The sequence below is a fragment of the Apium graveolens genome, chromosome 9 (genome assembly GCF_009905375.1).
Source record: "Apium graveolens cultivar Ventura chromosome 9, ASM990537v1, whole genome shotgun sequence".
Lineage (NCBI taxonomy): Eukaryota > Viridiplantae > Streptophyta > Magnoliopsida > Apiales > Apiaceae > Apium > Apium graveolens.
In genome coordinates, this window is record NC_133655.1 from 273,184,981 (window position 1) to 273,197,108 (window position 12,128).

Below are 12,128 nucleotides of genomic sequence, written 5' to 3' on the forward strand. Positions count from 1 at the left end.
TAGGGTCACTGTATATATATTATTATTATCTTTATTATTGTTATAAGCAGGTTGTAATCAGTGTGTGTGTGGACCCCAAACTTCTGACCCGGGTTTGGAGGGCGCCACAGGTTTGGTATCAGAGCTACAGGTTATAAGTCACTAACACAAGCCTAGGTTGACAGGAATGGGTAGAGAGTTAGGATTAGAACTAAGGAATAGAAAGATAGAACGTCGAGAGGTTGAGTGCTTCGGTATATCAGGTATTAGTGTGATTCGCGTCATGGTTCGAGATTCTTATATTACGATATGATTTCAGATAGCAGCGATGGCCGACTCTTTTATCCTCATATCAGCTGATCACTCAGAGCCTTCAGTTGGAGTGCCGTCTTCGGATCCACGTCCTGTTGTTCCACCAGTGTTGGCTCTATTACCTCCACCTATGTTGCAGCCCGTACCATTGCAGGCTATTCCACCTCCAGGCATGAGGCCACCTGTCAGAGGACCCCCACCTGCTGATTCAGGTTTTACCGGTCATTCAGTCACAGGAGTACCTTTCCAGTTCTCCTCCTATCCTGTCCCATATCATCAGTTTGAGGCTTGCCTTATGGAGCAGCGATTCCTTCAGGGTCAGATTCAGGAATTACTACATATTATGCGTACCAGAGAGGTGGGGAGTGGTGAGAGGCGACATAGAGAGAGGCTCCGGGCATTTCGTAGAGCAGCTACTGTGAGGATTGCTGAGGCTACACGTGAGGACATCACCCCTGATTTCCTAGTGGAGTGGGCTAAGTGGGTTCTAGAGGAGCTTGAGGAGATAGGAGGTCCATATTTGCCATGAGCCATAGATTCATAGATGGAGATGCTGAGCAGTGTTGTTATAGTTATGTAGTATGTACAGTATTGTGTAGTGTGTATCAGTAGACTTTTGAGTTGTATTTATAGACTAGCTATGCTGACTAGTGAATAGGTTGTTGTACCCTTTTTGCTTTTACTTCCGAAGCGTCTTTACGCTTGTACTACCTAAAACTTTTGATCTATATATATCAGTACCTTTTTCATTTCCAGCACTGTCATTTACTTTATTGCACCTGTTTTACCTTACCTTATTTATTGCACCAGTTATACCCCTGTGATACCATGTACCCTGTTTTCCATAACTGTTTATATTCTGTAAAGAAGCATGCAATTTATTTAGTTACAACTGTTTTCAAAAAGAAATATTTATGTTTTGTAAAACTCTTCTTTTATGCAAAAGATTGATTCAAAAGCTAAATAAGTTGATTAATTCTTTACAGAAAATGCCTCCCAAAAGAAATACCCGTACCAACACCCAGAATGAAGAAACCAACAACAATAACAACCAAGATGATACAAACCTGAATGTAAACCCAGGACCCATAGACCCAACAATAGCCCAGATTCTCCAAATCTTGGCCCAACAAACAGTTCACCTGGCACAACAACAACAAAGACAGACCAATCCCCAGGTAACTTTCAAAGCTTTTCAGGCAGTAAACCCACCAGAATTCAAGGGTTCCTTAGAGCCAATTGAAGCAAATGTTTGGTTAAAGGAAATAGAGAAGGCATTTGCCTTAGTGAAAGTAAAGGAAGAACAGAAGGTTGAGTTTGCAAGTTACTATCTGAAGAATGAGGCCACCTATTGGTGGGAGATGGTGAAGATATTGGAAGGTACAGATGTTATTACTTGGGAAAGGTTTAAGGAATTGTTTTTAGAAAAGAATTTTCCTCAGTTTGTTCAGGATCAAATGGAGTTGAAGTTTTTAGAGTTAAAGAAAGGGAACATGTCGGTAACAGATTATGAGGGTAAGTTTGAAGAATTGTCAAGGTATGTACCATCGTATGTGGATACTGACAGGAAGAAAGCTAAAAGATTTCAGCAAGGTTTGAAACCATGGATCAGAGGGAAGGTAGCCATTTTTGAATTGGATACCTATGCAGGAGTAGTACAGAAGGCTATGATCGCAGAGACAGAGAGTGAGATGTTCCAGAAGGAAAAGGAAAGCAAGAAAAGGAAAGTTGAGGGAAGTGAGGGTCAGCCACAAAGAGGGAAGTTTCCAAATTTTAAGAAGGGTAAGTTTCAGCCAGGGAGAAATTTTAATTTCAGGAGACAGAATGCAGGAGACGGAGGCCAGAGCAACCGTCCAGTTAATATAAATCAGTCAAGTCAGTTGAGACTAACTTTTCCGGATTGTCAAGTATGTGGGAAGAAGTATGGAGGAGTTTGTAATAAGTTGAATGTGGTATGTTTCAAATGCAATCAGAAAGGGCACTATTCGAGGGAGTGCCGAAATCAGCCAGCAAGAGAGCGAGCAAATAAGGATCAGCCTATCCGGAATCCAGCAGTGAAGGTTCCAGCCATTGGATTTACATGCTTTAAATATGGGAAGCCAGGACATATGGCCAGGGATTGCAAGACACCAGCCCCAGTTAGTAATGCATTGAGGATTATGGGATCTACCCCAACAGTGAATGAGACTTTAAAGGGTTAGAGTTTTTGACATGTCGGTGAACAATGCGATCCAGGATACGGATGTCGTGGCAGGTACGCTTAATGTGAATTCTTTATGTGCCAAAGTGTTAATAGATTCGGGAGCAACTCGATCGTTTGTTTCACAAGATTTTGTTAGTAAGTTAAATTGTCCAGTTGAGTGTTTAAATGAAATAATGACTGTGGAATTAGCAAATCAAGAACGTGTAACTGTTAATCAAGTTTGTGGGAATTGTGAGATTGAGATCTCTGGTAGTAAATTTTGTGTAGATTTGATACCATTTAAGTTAGGAGAATTTGATGTTATATTAGGGATGGATTGGTTATCTAACCATGATGCTCAGATAGATTGTCGAAATAAGAAAGTAATGGTGAAAACGCCAGACGAAAGAATAATAACGTTCAAAGGTCAGAAACAAGTAAAGAAATTCTTAACGATGATTCAAGCCAAGAAGTTACTACGACAAGGATGTGAGCATTTCATGGCATATGTGATCGACAGAAGTCAGGAGCCAGCAAAACTTGAAAATATTCCAGTTTTAAATGAATTTCCAGACGTATTTCCCGATGAATTACCAGGACTTCCTCCAGATACAGAAATTGAATTTGCGATCGACCTAGCACCTGGAACAGAACCAGTATCCAAGGCCCCGTATAGAATAGCGCCCGTCAAAATGAAAGAATTAGTGAAGCAATTGCAAGAGCTGTTAGAAAAAGGAGTAATCAGACCCAGTGTGTCCCCGTGGGGAGCCCCGATATTATTTGTTAAAAAGAAAGATGGAAGCATTAGACTATGTATCGATTACAGGGAGCTCAACAAGCTTACAATCAAGAATAAGTATTCGTTACCCAGAATCGATGATATGTTCGACCAGTTGAAGGGAGCCAAGTATTTCTCCAAGATCGATTTAAGATCGGGATATCATCAACTGAAGATCAAGCCAGAAGATATACTAAAGACAGCTTTTCGAACAAGGTATGGACATTATGAATTTCTAGTAATGTCTTTTGGATTGACCAACGCCCCGGCAGCATTTATGGACCTGATGAACAGAATTTTCAAGGAATACTTGGACAAGTTCATTATTGTATTCATAGACGATATTTTGATCTATTCAAAGATAGAAGAAGATCATGCGGAACATTTAAGGACATCTTTGGAGATTTTAAGGAAAAAGAAGTTATATGCTAAATTCTCGAAGTGTGAGTTTTGGCTACAGGAAGTTCAATTCCTAGGACACATAATCAGTAACGAAGGGATCAAAGTGGACACGGCAAAGATCGAGGCAATTACGAATTGGGAGAGACCGAAAACACCCACTGAGGTAAGAAGTTTCTTAGGATTGGCGGGATATTATCATCGATTTGTTCAAAATTTCTCGAGGATTGCCACACCATTAACAAAGCTTACACGAAAGAATGAGAAGTTTATATGGAACGATAAATGCGAGGAAAGTTTTCAGGAGTTGAATTGACGATTAATCACGGCACCTATTTTGTCACTTCCAGACGATCAAGGGAATTTCATAATTTATAGCGATACTTCTCACAAAGGACTAGGATGTGTTTTAATGCAGCACGAAAAGGTGATAGCGTATGCGTCAAGGCAATTGAAACCACATGAACAAAAGTATCCTACTCATGATTTGGAACTAGCAGCCATAGTGTTTGTTTTGAAGATTTGGAGACATTACTTGTATGGAGAAAAGTGTGAGATTTTCACGGATCACAAAAGCTTAAAGTACATATTCACACAAAAGGAGCTTAATATGAGGCAAAGGAGATGGTTAGAGTTGATCAAGGATTATGATTGCTCGATTAATTATCATCCCGGTAAGGCGAACGTGGTGGCAGACGCGTTAAGTCGGAAGGAAAGGTTAAATGTGTTGTCTGTACCTGAAGAGATATATAATGTAATAACCCCAATTTTTGGAATTTTTGAAACCCTTATGAATAGTGTTTTGCTGATTATGCTGAATAAGAAAATTTTTCATGCCACACTATGTAGGGGTTCTTTTATTGATCTTCTGGGATATTATTAGTACTCTATGTGGTATATAAGTGTATGTAAAGATCGTCAGAATCCAAATCCGAACACTTTGATTTTTCCCGAAAATCCACCAGATACCGAAGGAATTTAGTATAAGGTAATAGGATAAAAAGGATTTAAATTCAAGGATTTTAAGAGAGGATCATAAAAGGAATATAATGTATTGAGAAAGGTTAAGGGAACCCAAGTAATAAGATCCCGGGTATGATCCCTCAAACGATAAACGAGAACGAAAGTTAAGCGAACCGTATAACAGATCAGCGGTCATTAGGCAAGCAATTAAGAGTTAATCAAAGAGGTTAGGGATGATGATGTCATCAAACCAACAAGATGACATAGGAAAGGTGACATAAGCATGACATAAGGGAATGAGGTGTGGTTGATTAATAACCACCCAATTTTTCATGGGTAAAAAGGTAATTAATCAAAAACAAAAGCTAGCAACCAAGCAAACAAATCAAAAAACACAAAACACTCCATTTTCTTCATCAAGCTCTCGGCTTTCCTTCATTTTCAAGGATAAGAAAATCCAAATTCAAGCTCCAAGCATTGTTAAATCGTGAGGTAATTATCCAAGGTTCCTTGTACTTAGATATAGTTATCCTATGAATCTAAGCTCCAAATTCCTTCACAATCTCTTCCTAAAAATCATGGAAAAAGATGGTGAATAGTGTTTTTCAAGAACTAAAATTTTTGTTCTTGAATTTTTGTTTAGATTATGCTTGGATAAGGACTTTCAAGGGTGATTCCAAGCTAATTAGTTACTCCCACTCACAAGGAAGGTATAACCCCTCCAAACCCTAACTTTATTTGAGTAATTAGGTTTAGTTTTGTTGTTATAATTCATGAGAGGCTTGTTTGTTGTGTAGTTGGTTTTGTGAAGTTTTTGGAGTGGTAATTCTTGGATTGTTGATTAATGAACTTAAGTGTAGTTTAAATTCATGTTTAAGAATAGTATAAATTGATATTGTGGATTTGTTGGGGCTGATATGATGAAGTATGGATGGAATTTGGTTGGGATGTTGATTGTGAGTTGATTGTGAGATGATTTGGAGTGGTTTAAATTTGGGTAATCGCGTAAACATAGCCGTCGTAATGTCCGATTTACTTTAGGCTGTTTTTGTTCTTAAGATGAGGACCCTTGAACTCACTTCTAGGTTTTTACCATTGCCATGATTAGATAGCTCATGTTACGAGCTTCGTTTTGATATGTAGTTCGTTTGATTCCGATGTACGGTTTAGGAGAAATGACCGTTTTAAGTAACGACGTTTCGCGAACGAATCATTACCCCTCGCTTTACTTTGAAACATAGGTTAAAGACCTAAAAGGACTAATTGGAGTATGAAACAATTATGTAAAGTGTATTAGGAAGTTGGTAAGACACTCGCGAAAGAATTGCCTTAAAACTCATAATGGTTAATTTATTAAAAATGGTGGAGCCGAGGGTACTCGAGTGACTTAAGTGAATCATTAAGCGCGAAAGCGAACGTTAGGACTCTAAATGGTTAAAGTCTAGTTTCTTATGCGACCGGGGTTTAATTCCGACTTATGTTGTTGTTCATAGGTATCGGACCCACTCTAAGCTTAAGTCTATCCGGGAGCACTCAAGCAAGTTTTCTATCTGTTATACTGTTGTTGTGATGTATACATTTGTACATGCATTATCTTGTGATAGATGCATAATGGTTATTTAGCAAATTCTTGTGATATATTGTAGCATGTGATATGGTATATATGCATGCCTGTTTCGTATTCTTGATACATATATCTGCTGATTCAGTTGATAATACCTATGCTAGAGATAAGCGGTAATTTGCATATACCCTTAGTATAGGGGACCCCAAGGTGAACATTTTTTTCTAAAACCGGGAGTCGATGCTCCCGAGTATAATATATATATATATATATATGAATAGTTTTTAAAAACTATGAATCAAATAAGGTTTATTCGATAACCTTATTTTATTAATGAATATTATTTTGAATATTCATTCGAGGGCTTATGACCCCGTTTATTTTATTATTGAATATTATTTTAAATATTCATTCGAGGACTTATGACTCTGCTTAATTTATTTATGAATATTATTATTTGAATATTCATTCGAGGACTTATGACTCCGATTGTTTACTAAATAAGATTCTTTATTTTATTAAAGAATAATGTGTCGATAATCAAACTTACTTTTGATTATTCAAATAAAGATAGTACTTTCGTATAAGTATATCTTTGGTTATTTAATATTCATTTAAATTATAAGTTTTAAAACTTCTACTTCAATTATTTTTATAAAGATTATTCTTTATGGGAATATTATTTAAATAATAATATTCAGATATTTTCTAATATATTGGGACTGATTTATTTTATTAAATCAGCATCACTCCAAACATTCTTAAAAATGTTTTTGAGTCTTCAAAATGATTTGTAAAGGTTAGGACGGATCCCAAAACTCATTCTTATATTTAAGATCCTCCTTTCGAAGGGGATTTAAATACTCGCTCAAAACCTGAGGGATCCGGCTCTGTGGTGTATTTTATATTCGCAACAAGGTTGCTATTTTGATAAAAGAGTTTTGATTACTTACCCAATACTCGGGAAGTAAAATTCTTGGAACAAGTTAATCCATTAACAGGCATCGCCAGGAAAATATCGGTGAGTTTTCCTTTCCAACTAGATACGACTTCTTGGTGGAGTCGTATCAACAAGTTTCTACTTGGGAAAGTGGGGACGAGCTTTACGTTTCAGAGTCATGGATTTCATCTGAACTAGGAGTGGCGTAAGTGGTCGAGTGGCGCCGACCCAGCCTTATATTTTGGGCCCAAATGGCCTGGAAGTTCTGCAAGACGGTACATTCCTTAGGAGTCCAGTGTTCGGTTGACAAGTAAATCCGACAGGTTCTCCTCTACATGTAGAAAATGGTGGGGTTGTACTACTGCGACTGATCATCGTAAGTGGTCTTCCTGGCGCGACAAAACTCCCGTAATGAGTTCATCATCCAATTGGATATTTCTGCAACACTACCCAGAGCACTTCGATAGAAAGGCTACGGTTGGGCGATTGTTGAGTATTGGCAAGGTCAAGTTTTCATAATGATGTTTGCATCAAATGAAGTATCTCGTAACTTCATTTTATTTTGATGATATTTTAAAGATTGATTCTATACAAGTTTTGTCTCGTAGCTTAATCTATGGGATGAACTATTTATACATTGAACGGTGGTAGTTCAAGTAGTATTCGGAAAAGATATAAGTATATTAAAGTATCTTGTAACTTCATCTTTTAAACTTATATCTAGTAAATGATTATCTTGTGCATGTCAAAGATTTTCAGAAAAACGTTGAGACAAGGTTAGATATATGAGATCACCTTGCAACGATATTTTTTATGCAGTTATAAACTGGAACTCTGCGTATATTATACATGTCAGAGGATTTCAAAGATTGTGAAAAGTATATGTATATATATATTGAATATTTTGTGACTTGGTCGTGTTAAGATATTAGCTTGGATCATTTCTTCTTGACCAAGACTTTCATGAGTACTATGAGAATGCTCATATATTGTTAATTATTACACATATTATTTCGGTGGGCTTGTTGCTCACCCTTGCTTTCTTCTTTCATCACACAACATCTGATAGACAAGATGAACAGGACCAAGCTCCCAATTCACGAGCGGATAGGAAACGTTCCGCAATTTCCTATAGGCGTTGATGTCGCTGTAGCTGAGGTAGGAACTACCAATAGGCTAGGCTTTCAACTTTTGATGTACCAGACTTATGTATCTTTATCAATCATAATAATGTCAAAGAAATGTAAATTTATTCAGAAACCCTTTTAAGGTGTAATGGCATATAATTTTGGAATAAAATGACTCGTGTTATTTTTGGATATTCATCTCTGAGACTATAACTTGTGGTGTGTGTGTTTATTGTGGGGTCACAGTACAGAGTAGTTGATTGTTTATTAAGATTGGGTGTTATTAAGGGAAATGGAACTCGTGACAACCCGGATCCCCGATCCCGGATTTGGGGGTGTTACATATAAGGAATTTCAGAAATTGGAATTGGAATTGGAAATTAGAGTTTGCAAGCCTGAGAAAGTAAAAGTGTATAGTATGATTTTCCAACCGGAATTATTAGAGGAAATAAAGAAATGTCAGGAAGATGTAATGGATCAAGATATAATCGTTTGGTAGGGGAAGAGTTATGCACACAGAAAGATGACCAAGGTATTCTGAGATTTTCATCTAGAATCTGGATTCCACCGGTGACGGAGTTAAAGAATGAAATTTTACAAGAAGCACATAGTTCAAGATATTCCATCCATCCAGGGAGTACCAAAATGTACAAAGATTTACAGAAGAATTATTGGTGGCCAGATATGAAGAGGGAAATTGCGGAATGGATTAGCAAATGTTATACCTGTCAGAGAGTTAAAGCAGAGCATCAGAGACCAAGTGGATTGTTAGAGCCATTGGAGATTCCAGAGTGGAAGTGGGAACATATTACCATGGATTTCATAGTTGGATTACCAAGGACAAGGGCTAATCATGATGTCATTTGGGTTAGAGTGGATAGACTTACCAAGTTAGCTCATTTTCTGCCTATAAACGAAAGATTTTCACTCGACAAATTAGTCCATATGTACCTGAAGGAAATCGTAGTTCGTCATGGAGTTCCTGTGTCTATTGTATCTGATCGAGATCCAAGGTTTAATTCAAGATTTTGGAAGAGTTTTCAAGAATGTTTGGGAACAAGACTGAATACGAGTACGGCCTATCACCCCCAGACGGATGGCCAAAGTGAAAGAACGATCCAGACAATCGAGGACATGTTACGTGTTTGTGCTATTGATTTCAAAGGAAGTTGGGACGAACATTTACCTCTGGTAGAGTTTGCTTACAATAACAGTTATCATGCCAGCATTGGGATGCCACCCTATGAAGCACTTTATGGACGTAAATGTAGATCTCCATTATATTGGGACGAAGTAGGAGAACGCAAGATACTTGGACCTGAACTGGTACAGCAGACAAAGGAAGTTGTTGAACTTATCCAGAAAAGATTAATAGCCGCACAAGATCGTCAGAGGAAATATGCAGACCAGTCAAGGAAAGACATGGAATTTGAAGAAGGAAGATTGGTATTATTGAAAGTATAACCGTGGAAAGGACTAACGAGGTTTGGGAAGAAAGGGAAGCTAAGCCCAAGATATGTCGGACATTTTGAGATTTTAAAGCGCATTGGCAAAGTAGCTTATGAGTTGGCATTACCACCGCACATGGAGCACATTCACAATATCTTTCACGTATCAATGATTAAGAAATACAATCCAGACTCCAGGCATGTAATAGAATATGAGCCAATAGAGCTTCAGGATGATTTGTCATATGTAGAAAGTCCGATAGAGATTCCAGAGGCGAGAGAGAAAGTATTGAGAAATAAAGTGGTAAAGTTAGTAAGAGTATTATGGAGAAATACAAAGGTTGAAGAGTCAACCTAGGAATTAGAAAGTGATATGAGAGAAAAGTACCCTCATTTGTTTTCTTAGGAGATTCTGAGGACAGAATCCTTTTAAGGGGGGAAGGATGTAATATCCGGGATATATCATGTAATTATTTTTGATATTAAATAATTATTATGTGTGTTCAGTATCTATTCTATGAGTTAATTGTTAAGTGTTATCTGTACTTGGATATTCAAAAATAATATTAATTGAGTATTTTAATTTTTATATGTCCAAAATAAAATATAAATAATTGTCATATCTTCCTAATTATTTTTATGTTAATTTATGGATTTATAAGAATCATATGAAATTTCTAAAATCTTTTTCCGGGTAATTAGAATCTATTTTATAAAAACGGGAACCAACCGACGTCACCTGTTGTTACGTTTTTGGAACCCGAAACTCTTCCGAGAACTCCTTCCTAATCTAATTGTAATATTCCGAGCATATTCCATGTTTCGACTTTTTCGATCCGGCGTACGGTTTGTTCTGCGCGGGTCCCAGCGCAATATTTTCGAGACGGTATTCGTTTCGGTAAATTAATAAAAAACCCGTATTTTCGATAAACGGGAGCTTTTTATTAAACTATGCCAATTATCACTTCGTAGTACGTGTAACCAGGCGCTGAGACCAAGACCGCAGTACAAATTGTACTGATTTGGATAATTATCCCGAAAACCGATACCGTTTGGATCAGTTTTTACAAATAAACGTACCGTTTTATATCCGGAATGATCCAACGGGATACTAATTTTCCGTAAATATAAATAGCCTTTTACCGTATTTTATTTCGTATCAAAATCATTTGCAGACAGATAAATATATAATTTTACAGAGAAAAATCATATATTCATAAATTGTTCCAAGAATCAAATCAACTTTTAAAGGTGTTATTGATCTTTGTTTGAAAAGCTTGAGTACTGGATTTGAAGGTCTTGAAAAGCTCTATCAGAATCTGTAATCCATATACCTCCAGAATCAAAGGTTTATTTTCTGAAAATTTATTTATTTTTGAATTTATTTTATTAAAAATATGAATTTTTGTTCGGATGATTGTTTGTATGATTTGATGGTTGCATGTTGTAGAGCTTGTTTTCCTGATGATTTTCATATGTCATACGTCTGATTTGGAGTTCAATAACATGCTCAAAAGTGGGTTTAATTTTCGAATTTCAAAATTAGGGTGCCCGTATGAATGTTTTCAATTGAAATTTGGGGGTTTTTGATTCAGGGGTTATTAGCTGTTGATTTATAGTGGGTTGTGTTCCTTATTAAATTTGCAATCGATTGATATATATCTCGTGAACAGAGGATGCTTGAATCGAAGGGAGTTGTGTTTTAAAGATTTACGATGTTCGCCGGAAACCGGCGATGTTCTTTGCCAATTTCCGGCCAGAACAGGGATGATTAGAATGTTTTGATTGCATGAACAAGTTCCTGGTGTTGTGTAGTGTTGATCTGGAGGTGTTGGTGGGGTGAGGACGCCGGGATCGTCTTCTCCGGCCACCCCCGATTTTTCGGCGACTGAAACTGCAAATTTACAGTTTAGTCCCTGTATTTTTGAAGATGGTGAAGTTTAGTCCCTGTAGTTTGCAAAGTTTTCAAAAATAGGATTCCTGTTTATAAAATGTTTAAAAATCATATTTCCTATTTATTTTTATTATAAAAATTCATTTTTAATTTATGAAAATTCTGAAAATTATTATTTTAATTCCGAAAATTATTTTTAATTCAAAAATAAATCTGAATAAATTAGTTAATTAATTTCAGTTAATTTTTAATTAATTAATTGGTCAATTAATTCGAAAATTAATTGATTAATTGATTTAATCAATTATTAATTGACTTTAATCAATTATTTAATTAGATTTAATTATTTAAAAATGATTTAAAAATTCTGAAAAATAGTTTTGAGCTTTAAAATATTATTCTAAATTATTATCAAGGCTCGATAATTATTCTAAAATTATTTCGAAGCCAGAATTGGCCAACCGAACCCTGTTTATTAACCCGAAATTGATCCAACGACCCGTCTTAATTCCGAAAAATGTTTTAAAAATCATTTTAAATAC